The following is a 12,684-nucleotide window of genomic DNA, read 5'->3' on the forward strand; positions in this document are numbered from 1 at the left end:
CTTTAAAAATATTTATTTTGTTTAAAAATTATTCTATATTCTAAAACCTTGTTGAATTAAATTAGAGTTGTAGCCTACTTGGCCATCCAAAGTTCATTCTTGTTCATTTTCTGTGTTCATCATTGTTCACGGTTTTTTTTTTTTTTTTTTACGTTTCTTCATTCGGACCCATTTGCGATCCATTTCATTCTGAATAAACAAACAAGGCAGTTTACATGATTTGTCCTGGTTGCATTATTCATTAAGATAATAATTAATAAATGCACGCTCAATTACCCGTGAACTTGATAAATGTATATGTTTTACTATGCACAATTGCCTTTCAACTTCTGCCTTTCAGATTCTGTAGGCCTATGTGTTGTAGCCATTAAATAAGCTAATTTAGTTTAATATTTGTTAAAATATTATAATGGTTTTTTTTTTCCATCTATGTTGATTTATGAAAAGTGAACAGCACGAGTAAGATAAGATGTGCAGTATATCAGGAGACTTGTCAGACTAGTCAGACATGATTTTGACCACTTCATTAAGTTTTGTTTTGCAGAAAGCCTTTCTTTAAAGTGAATTTCGTTTTGTATAAATTGTATCTTAATTTTAATACATGTTTCATCAACGAATTGCATGTATTAAATAAGAAGCAAATATAGCAGACAATAGGCTATAATCATGGAGGCGCGCCGCGGTCACTTGCACTGCACGTTAACTGGAGTGCATCTCATCATAAATTAACAGAGAATATTAAGAAATAGGCTATATCTAAAGAAAGCTTGAAATGTCTTTAAACGAAACAATTCTAAACGAAAAGAAATATGCAACACTCTGATGTAATCCATGCATTTCTCCATATATGCGCATTCACGGAGATGGCGATCGTCAACTTCATCTTTGCTTCATCTCTCCTTCCCTGGCGCCACGTACCCCTGGTTATAACGGCCCAACGCCCACGTATTTAAAAAATGGTCGTGTTTAAATCGGGCTCGGGCTCATGATTACAGTTAATGTGTCGGGCCGGACCGACAAAGTCAATTCGCCTCATTCGGGCTTCGCGATACCGCGCCGCGCGAAACGCCTTCGCGCCGCAGGACCTCTAGACTCGCGTAAACGCGTCTTTACATTGATTGAAATCACTCGCGCCAGACACTCAGAAGTGAGTGAGTAATAAAAAAAAACCTTTGCTTTAGCCTCAATTGAGTAAAACACCGTGTGTAACTTCGGCCATTCTCAGTGGTGTGACTGGGACACTAACTCTGCTCGTCATCATAGAAACAGATAATCAGATTGTGATGTTTATTCCCGCTTAAGTAATATGTTGATATGCGGCGTAAAAAAGACCTGCAACCGTCTCGCAAGTGTTGATAGGCTATTACTCGTGAGGTGTAACCAGCGCCGTGGGCGGGACATTGAGATTGAGCAAGTCTGCAGAGTGGTGATTACAGAGAGGCTGCGGAGCCAGCCAAAGTAGCGCATTTTTAAATAAAATGGACTTTAATCAAACCACGGATCCGTCACCCGTGATAAGTTTTGTGATCCGCCTCGCCACTATGTAGTAGCACTGATCACTTTGAGGGGGGGATAAATTTATCCCCACCGGGGATAAAAATAAGTAAGCAGAGGCAGGGATACATTGACCAGAAAGGGGGAAATCCCACGCATCCCCCCCGGCAAATCGCACCCTGTATATATATATATATATATATACATTCAAATAAAATAAAATAAGTTACTTTAAATTGTAATAATATTTCACAATAATAGTGTTTATCAAATGAATGCAGCCTTGGTGAGCAGAAACTTACCCATAAACTGTCTGTATAAAAAAAACACATTTTCTTTTAAATGATTTTAAAAACATTCAAATGTTCAATTCAACAGCACATAACAAATCTGTTCAACACAAAAACATCTGTTCTCGACTGCTAATGTGCCGATTTACAGATTCAGAGGTTGTTTCACACTTTATAAGAACCAAACTCAGACTCACTGCTGAAAGTCTCCAGGACAACTGCACTTTTGTGTTTGACCTAACGGTCTGATATGGTTCTCTCTTTAATCCGGCTCATTCTGGTCTCCAAAGTGGCTGGACTCGACCCAAACAAAGAATCATCTCAGCTTATTGGATGGTGTATGGTAAATATGCCAAAGAGATGATGTTCATATCTGCCCATCTGTCAAAATGCTGGGCTGTATGAATGGGGTAAGGCCGGCCTTCTTAACCGAACAAGTGTGTGTGTGTGTATGTGTGTGTCTTGACCCTTTATTCACAGTCAATAGCACAGCATCAACCATCTGGCTGGAGGAGAGACTTAGATCAGACACCAGCAGGACAACTGAGGCCTTCAAAAACACAATCGATACACACACACACACACACACAGAGAAAATGCAGAGCGTGACAAACAGACATTGTCACTTTAATGCCACAGGTTAATGGGTGTTTATGAACATGGAGTTACATTATAGCTGTGTAACTTTCAGATAGGGCTGGGCAATAGATATAATTGAGATTTTGATCAAATTTACATTGATAACAATAGCTGCGTTTCCATTACCCTTTAAATATCACAAATTGAATTTGCGAATTGAAAATACACCCAAAGTCAATTTCACAAAACTCACAAAAATATATATATATATATATAAAGTCTGATGAGATGGTTTTTCAGACAATTCGAAAAACGAATATTTAGCAAAACTGCAATGGAAACGTACGTAAAAGTCGAATGATCATTCTTTAAAGACAGCGTGCTATGTTTGGACAGAAGACGAGACAGTTCTTTATTAAACTCACAAAAGACAAAAGAAAAAGCCACAATTTATCAAGAGCTTGAAGCAGAGAGGAGGGAGAAACACCTAGAAACACCTCATACGTGGCGCTCCCGAGTAAAAGTGGCTTTCCATGCCATTAATGCTTGGAAAACATGCCTACGTCTCCTTCGATTAAAAATAATGGCTAGTGCGGTGGCTGCGATTTACATAAACCTACCAACATCCGTTGCCATTATTATTGGAATTACTTACGGCGAGACGGAAAAAAAGCAAGAAATTACAGTTTATAAAGTTATCATTTTAGATATTTTTCGAACACAAACGCATTATTTTGCTTTATTAACCCCCTGGAGCCATAAGGGTTATTTTTATGATGGATGGATGTGCTTTTGAGGGCTTCAAAATCTCAGTTACTATTGACTCCCATTATAAAGATGGGAAGAGCCAGGATATGTTTTAATATAACTCAGATTGTGTTTGGCTGAAAGAAGAAAGTCATATACATCTAGGATGGCTTGAGGGTGAGTAAATTATGGGATAATTTTCATTATGTTTTAATGTTTTTGTTTGTTACTTTTGTGCTCGTGTCGCCTGAGGCCACTGCTCCCACGTGACTGAGAAACTTAAAGAATAGGGTTGCATTACACATTTTATTGAATCACCACAAATGTATTAAAAGACTTTTAATGGGAAGGTTTTATATTAGAGTAATATTCCTTCACCCTAAACCCTGAGCGCTTCCCTCTGAGAAATCCATTTATCACATCTTCTCAGACCAAAGCTCATAATATCACATAACTCGAATCCCTAATCCCCAGATTATTCAAAATTCATGTTGAAAATCTATTAAGAATTACTCAAATGTCTCTAAGGAAGACTAATCTACAGACGGGCATCGCGCTGCCTTCTGCAAACTGAGAAATACAACTCTAAAGAGGGATCACATTACAAACACTGTCCAGAAACGCATGTTTTTATATGATAACACACATCCTCAATATAACTAAGACCTGGATTGAGGACATTCACACAGGCTTGGCTTGAAATCTGCAAGAGGTTGGCAGGTATACTTAGTGACTTCTGACTTGCAAGATGCACAACAGAGCTAATACTGATATAAAGTGATTCACTCAATATTTTACTGCGCTTATACACAAATAAATGGAGTTGAAGTTATTAAACCAGACACTTTTCACTTGGTGCAGCATCTTATAAAACACACAAACTACAATATAACCATCAATATAAACTATCACAAATTACAAAACATGAAAAAGATTGGGGTGTGCATTTCAGTAGTGCTTACAAAAAAGATATAGATATTTTTAAAAAATTGTTTCTGGAGTTTATCTCTGTATGAGTGAGTGTGTGTGCATTTTGAAAAGGAGTTGTGGAAATTTTCTTCAAGGACGAATGACACCACAGGATATTTCCGGCCCAAAACAATACTAAAACAAATGTTGAGGAAGCCTTCAAAATGTGGCATACCACAGTTAAACAAAACAACTGGAAAAAGTATCAAGCTAAACTACAAGTTACTAACAAAAACCTGTTATCGACAAGTTATTATAAGGAGGAAGCACCTTTTTCATACACAAAAGCATTTGAATGATATAATTAAAGCAGATGAGTTTTTATTTTGCACAAAAACAAAAAACTCAATTTGTACAGCAACACCAAACAATAACTTAAATTTACATTATAAAACTATAAAAACACCTAGTTAATAGATAAACAGCCATTTTTCATTAACAAGACTTAGTCTTAATCTTATAATTTTCATCGTTTCTTTAAAATGAACTGATTTATTGAAATGAATCATGCACAGCATCTGATTATTGAATCAGTTTTACATGGTTATGCACAAAACATGACAAAAACATTGATAAGTTAGCAGAATCACTACTTTTAATTAGTTACTTCAGAACAAAAGACAAAAGGACAAAGTGAAGAACTAATGAGGCTGTGAAAAGAGACAGATTCATAAGAGCAACACATTCAACAAGAGATGAGCCTTTAATTACTGTTTGGATGCCAGGAGTTCTCCAACGCAATTACATTTTCAGCACACTTTACTTTGATTTGTGACAGAGTTTGTGTTGATACGAAATTGAATGAAAATTAAATACTACCATATGAACAGTGCAAATGACTTTTGGTAAACATCCTATAATGGTTTGATTAATAGATAAATGTAAAAAAAAAAAAAAAGAAAGAAAGAAAAAGAGCCAAAATCAGTGTTAAAAACAGTTAATTATTCAATGCATTGCATGTACAATGTCACAGCACGAAGCTGTACACTTATCGGAATACTACTAGAAAATTATAGTGCCAAAAATGGCACTGTACCCAATCTGTTTGGCACATCTTGCAAACTGACATTTTTCAAAGTTAAAAAAAGCAGTCATGTCACGCAACCGTGTTAAGATGATTGATCAGTGTCGTCACCGTCCATGAGTACTCGCGTCTCGTCTCTCGCCCTCACCGGCCCGAGTCTTTCTGACACTTCTCATCTGACAGGGTCCAAACACAGACCAGACTGTGTTTGAGGTTAATCAGGAGCACACTGGAGATAATGACAGATTATACGCTTGTGTGTGTGAGTACAAACAGAACTATTGTCTCGAGTCAAGCTGCAGTTCTCACTGGCGGCTTTACTGAAGCCAAAGGAAGTGGCATTTCCTTATCTGGGGAGCCAAAGTGTTGGGTAGAGCAATCCTGACCGCCACTGCAGAAACCGCCAGAATACCGAAGTAAACAACACTGTCTAAAGTCAGAAAGAGAGTGATGACAGCAGAGAGATAAGTGGCAGTTTGTGAGGACTGAACGCAACCAGTCATTTTAGCTTGCATGCTCTTCGGTACAGTACGGCTTATGTTCAAGGATGTTTGCAAAGGCAAGCATCACGATTACAATTGCTCATACTTAAAGTCAGCATTAGCCGGAAGCTGCGATATTCTTTTCTTCTCTGTTGTGACGTATATCTGAGTGAAACGGCTTCTCGGACTAGAAATAAAAAGTAGGACGGGACTTGATTTTGTCCATGAGGAATTGATTGGATGGTTGTGGTTTGCTATTGGTGGATCTCATGTGAGTGACAGGTTGTCCCGCCCTCACGCCAGTAAACATGTCATCAGAGAACAGACGAGATGTCACTGCCAGTTATTTTGATTAAAGATTACGAGGGTACATGAATGAAAAAAATAATAACTAATCATGTGCATGGATAAATCATTTAAAATAAACACTGCAAGATTCCATAAAAATAAAATAAGAATTTTGATTTCATGGGGACTTTAAAAGTGGTTGAAAACGTAGCAACTACCTGAAACATTGTGACAAATTTATTTTAACATCTTATGCCTGCAACAGACTGTGTGATTTCAGCAACCCTGTAAGATCATTACAAATCACAGTGTACGACATGGATTTTAAAACTTGGGTACGACATGTATGTGTAGACTGTACGACGATGACACCTATTGAATCCTAAGCTACGACTCAAGTTAGTATAGAAGAATAAAACCTCATCAGCATGAGCTAGTGGTAAACTCTATATCTGCTCTATTTGAGCAAGGTGAATCGCAATTGGCAATTTTATGCCCTGAAAAAAAAAAAAAATATATAGAAATCGACGGACGTGGTCATGGCTAGGGAAGGAGGCCAGCTTGGCATGCCAATTTTGCAAATGGAGATTGAGCTAAGTAGTTTTAAGTTTTAGCAACATGTCGCGTTGATCAATACGCCATTTTCATGTTGTATTTCTATTGGCTAGTCAGAAGACATAGGTGACGTCGTAGCAGCAAACACACCGAGATGATCATGCTAAATTTCTGATACCGTCAGACAATTATCACAGGCTATCATTGGTCACAAGACCGTGACAACGGCCGTCTATGAACCTCTCTCACTGTATGACGTAGAACCCACGACCACAGAAATCGCCCTGATTGGTCATCTTTCTTCTGGAACAGCTGAGTGTGTGTTTCAAAGTGTAGTGCGGTTCTATGGCGATCCTCAAGATCTGGTGTTTTTAGTGTCTCGGAGCACCTTGATTTGCAGTAAATGCTGCCAACCAATGCTGGTTTCAACAGAACATGCGAAAGAAAACCTTGGAACATCTTAATGACTGCACCCTATTAAAGTTTTGCACATTCAGAAAATCTTTGGCTAATCTCTTGTTTCTCTGAGCTGGATTGATTTAGCCTTGTCAATATGAAAAAGCACATGCCACACTAATATAAATCATTCATACAGAGCGAAAGTCTCAAAGGATCAACAACCGTAAGAAAAGGGAAAAGAAGTCGTTGCTCTCATCCACGTGTTATGGCACATTAATGGTGCCGTGTTTACAACACAGCACTTCAACTTTAATCAAAAGGGGTAAGAGTGACGGTAACGTGACAGAAGTGAAGGACAGGAGAACAGCGGCGTCTCATTTCACATGCACACAATGAGCAGTCAAACTCCAAACACTCATTAGATCATGACTGCAAATACGGCGTAACCGATATGACATTTGCATGCTTCTTTCTTCAAGATTGTTATGTGAAGATGAGTGGCATAAAGCATACATCTACAAATCTGAGAATGTCACCCATCAAACAATATGTTATTGTGCTGGATGACAGATCTGAAGTTATGACGGAAAGAAAGAAAGAAAGAAAGAAAGAAAGAACAAAACAATGAACAAAAGAAAGAAAAGCTTAAGGGTGAAATGAAGGAAAATAATTCCATTTATTTTTTACATTTTGGAAAAGACATGATGCTAGAGCTGCTTGATTAATCGTTAATTAATCTTTTGCAATGTCTTTTTAAAAAAAATAACATTTTCTAAATGACAATGATTCGGCTGTGTCTATTAAACCTTTGACAAGTAAGATCACAGCGAACATTTAAATCTGTGTCGGCGCTGTCGCTGATCCAAAGAGAGCATCTGTCATGTATAGGTATGAAACCGCTTCACAAACAGTCCTTTCAACCACACAGTATCATTATTTCTGTCTTACAATGATTTAAATTACCACTGAAATACTGGGATAAAAGTTTATAGTTCGAATATAAACACTGACATCCATGGTAAAATCTGCGGTAGCAATCAAAATGGAAAAAAAAAAACTTTTGAAAGTAACTTGATGCTTCAAGTAAAGATTTTATCAATTACATCGTAACACCAGTTCAGTAGGTGGCAATAAGGGAGTTAAAAAGAATGTATTTCTCACTGAATCATTCATTCAAGAGATTCTTTCAACGACGCTGATTCATTCAGTAATGAAACATGTGAAGAATTTATGGCCTCGTTTACACAGTCAGTGAAATGTGACCCAATTCAGATTTTTGCTCATATGTGACACAGATCGGATGCGTTCTATGACAGTGTAAACAGGAAAAAAGCATGCATTCGGATATTTCGAGATCGGTTTCAGACCTCGTTCATTTGTGGAAATAAATCATATATGTGCCAATGCGACTGTCATGTAAACAGGCAGATGGGATTTTCTGAGGCATTAGGCAACGTCTCCGTGGTTTAATGACGAGAGCAACCCCGACGCGCTTCTGCAAAGGGACGGATGGCCCAACAAAACGTTGTGTCGTCGTAGGAGAGGAATGTGGACAAACGTTGACACAACATATCAAAGGTTGGCTTGCTCATCCTAATATTTCAGACCCACTGCTCCTCGTTGAAGCCCGCCACGATCTCATGAAAGTGCGTATCTATAACACGAATTTCTAACATAGAATTATCTATAACACGAGTTCCCACCAGTCCTGAGATCTCTCTTGCACACAATAACTGAAGCATGAGCACGCTGCAATGATGGCCCTTTTCGTCCTCCTCCAACTCAAAATCATGGTGATGTTTGGCGAACTAATAACAAATAACATGTTTTGTTTAGTTGTCGAATCAGAATTGTGGGAGAATCATGATCTTTTAAACACAAAAAGCTGTGATTCTCAGTTTATCCAGAATCGTGCAGCTCTTATGCAGTTGCTAAGGTGTTCTAAATGCATTAGCATGTTGATATGTGGTTGCTAGGGTGTTCTGGGTGCTTGTTTACTAGTCCAAGCATCTGATGTTTCGATCTCTTTTAATGAATTAAATCACATGAAACTATAATTAAGAATATTTTAAACTTTAACTTTATAAAAAATGAATGCAACAAACATAGCATGTAACATCCAGTTGTTTAACTACTGCACAAAAAAACCCATTCCATTGAGTAGCTGTCGCTGTTGAGTGGGTGACTGAGACTGGGTTTTCTGGTGTGCCGTTCAAATATTCCAAGCATGTCTGTGGAATGCCAGAATATTTACAGGATGCAGGAAGTTCAGCTGAGCCTCTCCAGTTCAGAGACGACCTTTCAAAAGTCAAATCACAAACACAAAAACACTGAAAACCTGAATTTAAGCATTGTGCCAGACTTCTTATGGAAGTGCCGAGCTGGCTCCTTTACCAAGATGCCCTCCGGAACTGGACGCGATTCCAAACGGCTGGTTCTCGTTAAACCTCTCAACCGATGTTTACTTCCACGCCTTAAATCAGAAAGGTATGTAATCATCCAAAATAGTGCACATATTAATTCATTGGTAAGCATATCGTAAAGTGCTTTAGATATGCAAAATATGCCAAACCTGAGGAAACAAACTACAATCAAAATTACCATCACATGCATCAGGTTACTGAAACGACTAACCAAAGCAAGACAAGGAAACACGACCTCAGAAATTATTCAAACACTAAACAAATTATGAAAATGTGGAATAGCAGTCACATGGACATCTTTCTGGGCAAAATACTAAATATTATTGATAGATTCACAATGATTTTACATATCAATTCTGATAAATTAACTAATTTGATTTAATTATGATCATGATCATCATAATGATTAATGTGATTTCTAATTCTAAATTTCTCATATTTTAAAAAGCAATATTAACAAAAATAATATGTACTGCTATACTGTGCGAAAAACATACCTTGATTATTTGCAACTAGATTTTACTATTTTATAAAAAAAAAAATAAAAAAAACATTTTGAATCTATGTGGCTACAATGGCTGTTCGGTTTAAAACAATATTTCCTCTGATTAGAAAAAAAGCAGTGCAGAGTAAATACATAATGACTAAACACAGATAACAGGATAATTAAATCCAGCTGAAAAATAAATATTCCCCCATGTTCATTAAGGACATATGCATACATATCTGAAAGGTTTCATGTGGTAAGCCTGTTAACAAAGAGTAATTAGACAACACGTTTTATTGTTCATGCATCAACACAATGCCTCCATCTCTCTCAGCCAGCCGTCTTTCTGCTGAGCTCTCAAAGCAAACTTCACTTCTATTCTCCTCAAGGCCTGGATGAACGGAACAACCAACACACACAAAGCCTATTAAAGCTGCTTTGGAAACTCCTACGGGACGGCAGCGAGTAAGCAGCACACCTCTCTCAGAGAACACTTCCTCAAATACCACAGGACTTACTCATGCAGAGAGACGGAGGTGTGCAGAGAATCCAAAAAAAAAAAAAGAGGATGTGAAATTAACCCATTACAGTCACAAAACCATAAACTGACAGATATGAACAACCATGCACTTTTATGAGGCGTTTGTTTTATGCAAAACTATGCTGAGAAAAAAAACTTAGTTTTAGATATCAATAAAAGTTTACTTTAGCCAATGCATTTTGACGTAGACACACTCCGTTTAATCCCAACACACTCTGTTTAATCATCTCCAATTTCGTCACATTCTCCATTCCAGTTCAAGTTGGTTCAGTGAAATGGTTGTTAAAACCACAGAGCTGATCTCAGAGTACGAGTTATGACTGATTTTAGGGATCTTCCTGAGGGAATCTTTGATCAAGACCGTGGGATCGGCCGGACCCGAGGCAACAGAGTGCGACGCAGGGCGAGTTTTAATTGCTGAGTGCGGGAGGGAAGAGACTGATATGTGCACGGGAAACGGGAGAAAGAAATGATTTGTGTGCTCAAGCAAAACATAATTATCTAATAATAACAGCAAGCACGAGTCTGTCACCGGAGATCTGAGGCGTTGTGCGTGTGGGGGGAGCATATAGACTCTGAGAAAGAATCTAACCGGACCATGACTGAAAAATCTGCATAGACCTCTTTCCAGGGGTTTTGCTTGCGGGAACTGGACAAAATGTGAAAGTTTCGGGTGAGAGAGTGGGATAAAATAAAAAATTGTTGGCGGGAGCGGGACAAAATATTGTGGGGGCGGGACTTGACTTCTAAATCAAGACACACCCAAAGCCCTTTGTCACATGACTCAAACCCCCCTAGTCACATGACTCTCAGACCCTTTTTACACCTTGTATTAAATGTGCCTTCATGCCATGTCGGAATTACTGTAATTACAATTCAAGTCCTCGTAGAGCTCGCAATTACAACGTGTAAGCTGGGAGTTTTCGGAGAGCTCGAACTTGTACCACCTGACCGCTGCAGATTCATTTAAGCATTGATAGTGCTGCCATGAACATCTCAAAATTACGATAATTACGACATGGCGTGAACGTAGCAAAACATGAGTCTCAGTCGATCTGGTCACAAGTGGCAGGTCAAGACGACTCACCATTTACACATGGTATTATTAATATGAATCTCAAAAGTGTCTCCTCTAAGCACTTGTTTGATCAGTAGCTTCACTCGCAACATTAGTTCATCACTCAATAATTCATCAAAGATGTTTTTAAAAATGCTTGTAATCCTAAATTGGATGTGTATACACACAAAAACACACAAAACAACCTGTCCATTCTGAAATTTCACCAACACATCATGGTGTATCGAGGAACGATGCAAGGGATAATAATAAGACTATCTATATCAGCAAGTCAGTAAATAAATGCATGAATCCAAACAATCAATCATTGGTGTATATATAATCTGGAGGCATTCAGAAAATGATGCCACTTTTAACAGTTAGTCTTTCAGGAGAGCAGCACACATAAATGTGCTTCAACATGTTTCTCTTTTACCTTTCGCAGTGTTGTAGCTTCACCTCAGTCTAGTGCACTTGAGAATTTAAATTACACCAATACGGAGGCAAAACTATTTAAACTCAACAAAGTGAAATTCAACCACCCTCAGGGTAAAAATACACACACACATCAAAGACTAGACGTTTCTACACACCGCCTCGTGCTCCTTTGCGCTCAGAGTGGAAGTCGCTATAAAAGCACTGAGCAACACAAACAGGTAGAGACCACAATATCTCAAAAGAGCTGAATAACTCAAGCAGAACAGAAGTTTCTATCTAACACGAACGCTGGAGATATTTTGAGTCTCCATCAAGGAGAGCAGATAAATCCAGAATTATGGGCTAGACTGAGTTTGCTGCTGATAAAAGATCCTACTGATCCAACATTTAATGCAATCCATAAAGTTCTTCTCCAGTTGAGATGGGGATTAAGATTCTATTATATCTCGAAAACATCCCTAAACTCTGAAAACCTCCTTCTCAAGAAAGTTAACTTATTTGTGTAAACTATTATAGCGGCTCAAGGAAACAGTTCAGTTAGGGAAATGTCATGACTAATAATGGCATGTCAACTCAGAGCCGTCAATCACAGCTGGAGGAATGAGGCAACACAACTGTAGCGTGACAACAATCCAGTCTATCATTATATAGGAGAAGGAAGAAACGCCTGGAAAATATAGTTCAACTTTCCTTTACTGTGGATGTGCTTGGTTAACATCTAGCTCTAAACATGTTTGGACACATACGAACCAGGGACGTAGAAGTTTTCCTGACTTAAATGGTTCAGGAATGATGAAAAACATGAAACTATCACAGATATGTTGATAATCAGTTGCCTGGGATAAAATCACTGACACTGCATGACACTGACCAATAAGAATGAAGTATTCTAGAGAGTAGTTCAATGTGAT

The 12,684-nt window shown here is 38.1% G+C and overlaps 1 protein-coding gene across 4 annotated transcripts in view; it reads right to left on the reverse strand.

Annotated features, from left to right (window-relative positions):
* dock1 (dedicator of cytokinesis 1) overlaps positions 1-12,684 on the reverse strand; it is a 224,234-nt gene that overhangs the window by 210,598 nt on the left and 952 nt on the right. The gene's annotated exons all lie outside the window — the stretch shown is intronic.

The sequence above is a fragment of the Squalius cephalus genome (assembly GCF_949319135.1).
Source record: "Squalius cephalus genome assembly, chromosome: 19".
In the NCBI taxonomy this organism is placed as follows: Eukaryota; Metazoa; Chordata; class Actinopteri; order Cypriniformes; family Leuciscidae; genus Squalius; species Squalius cephalus.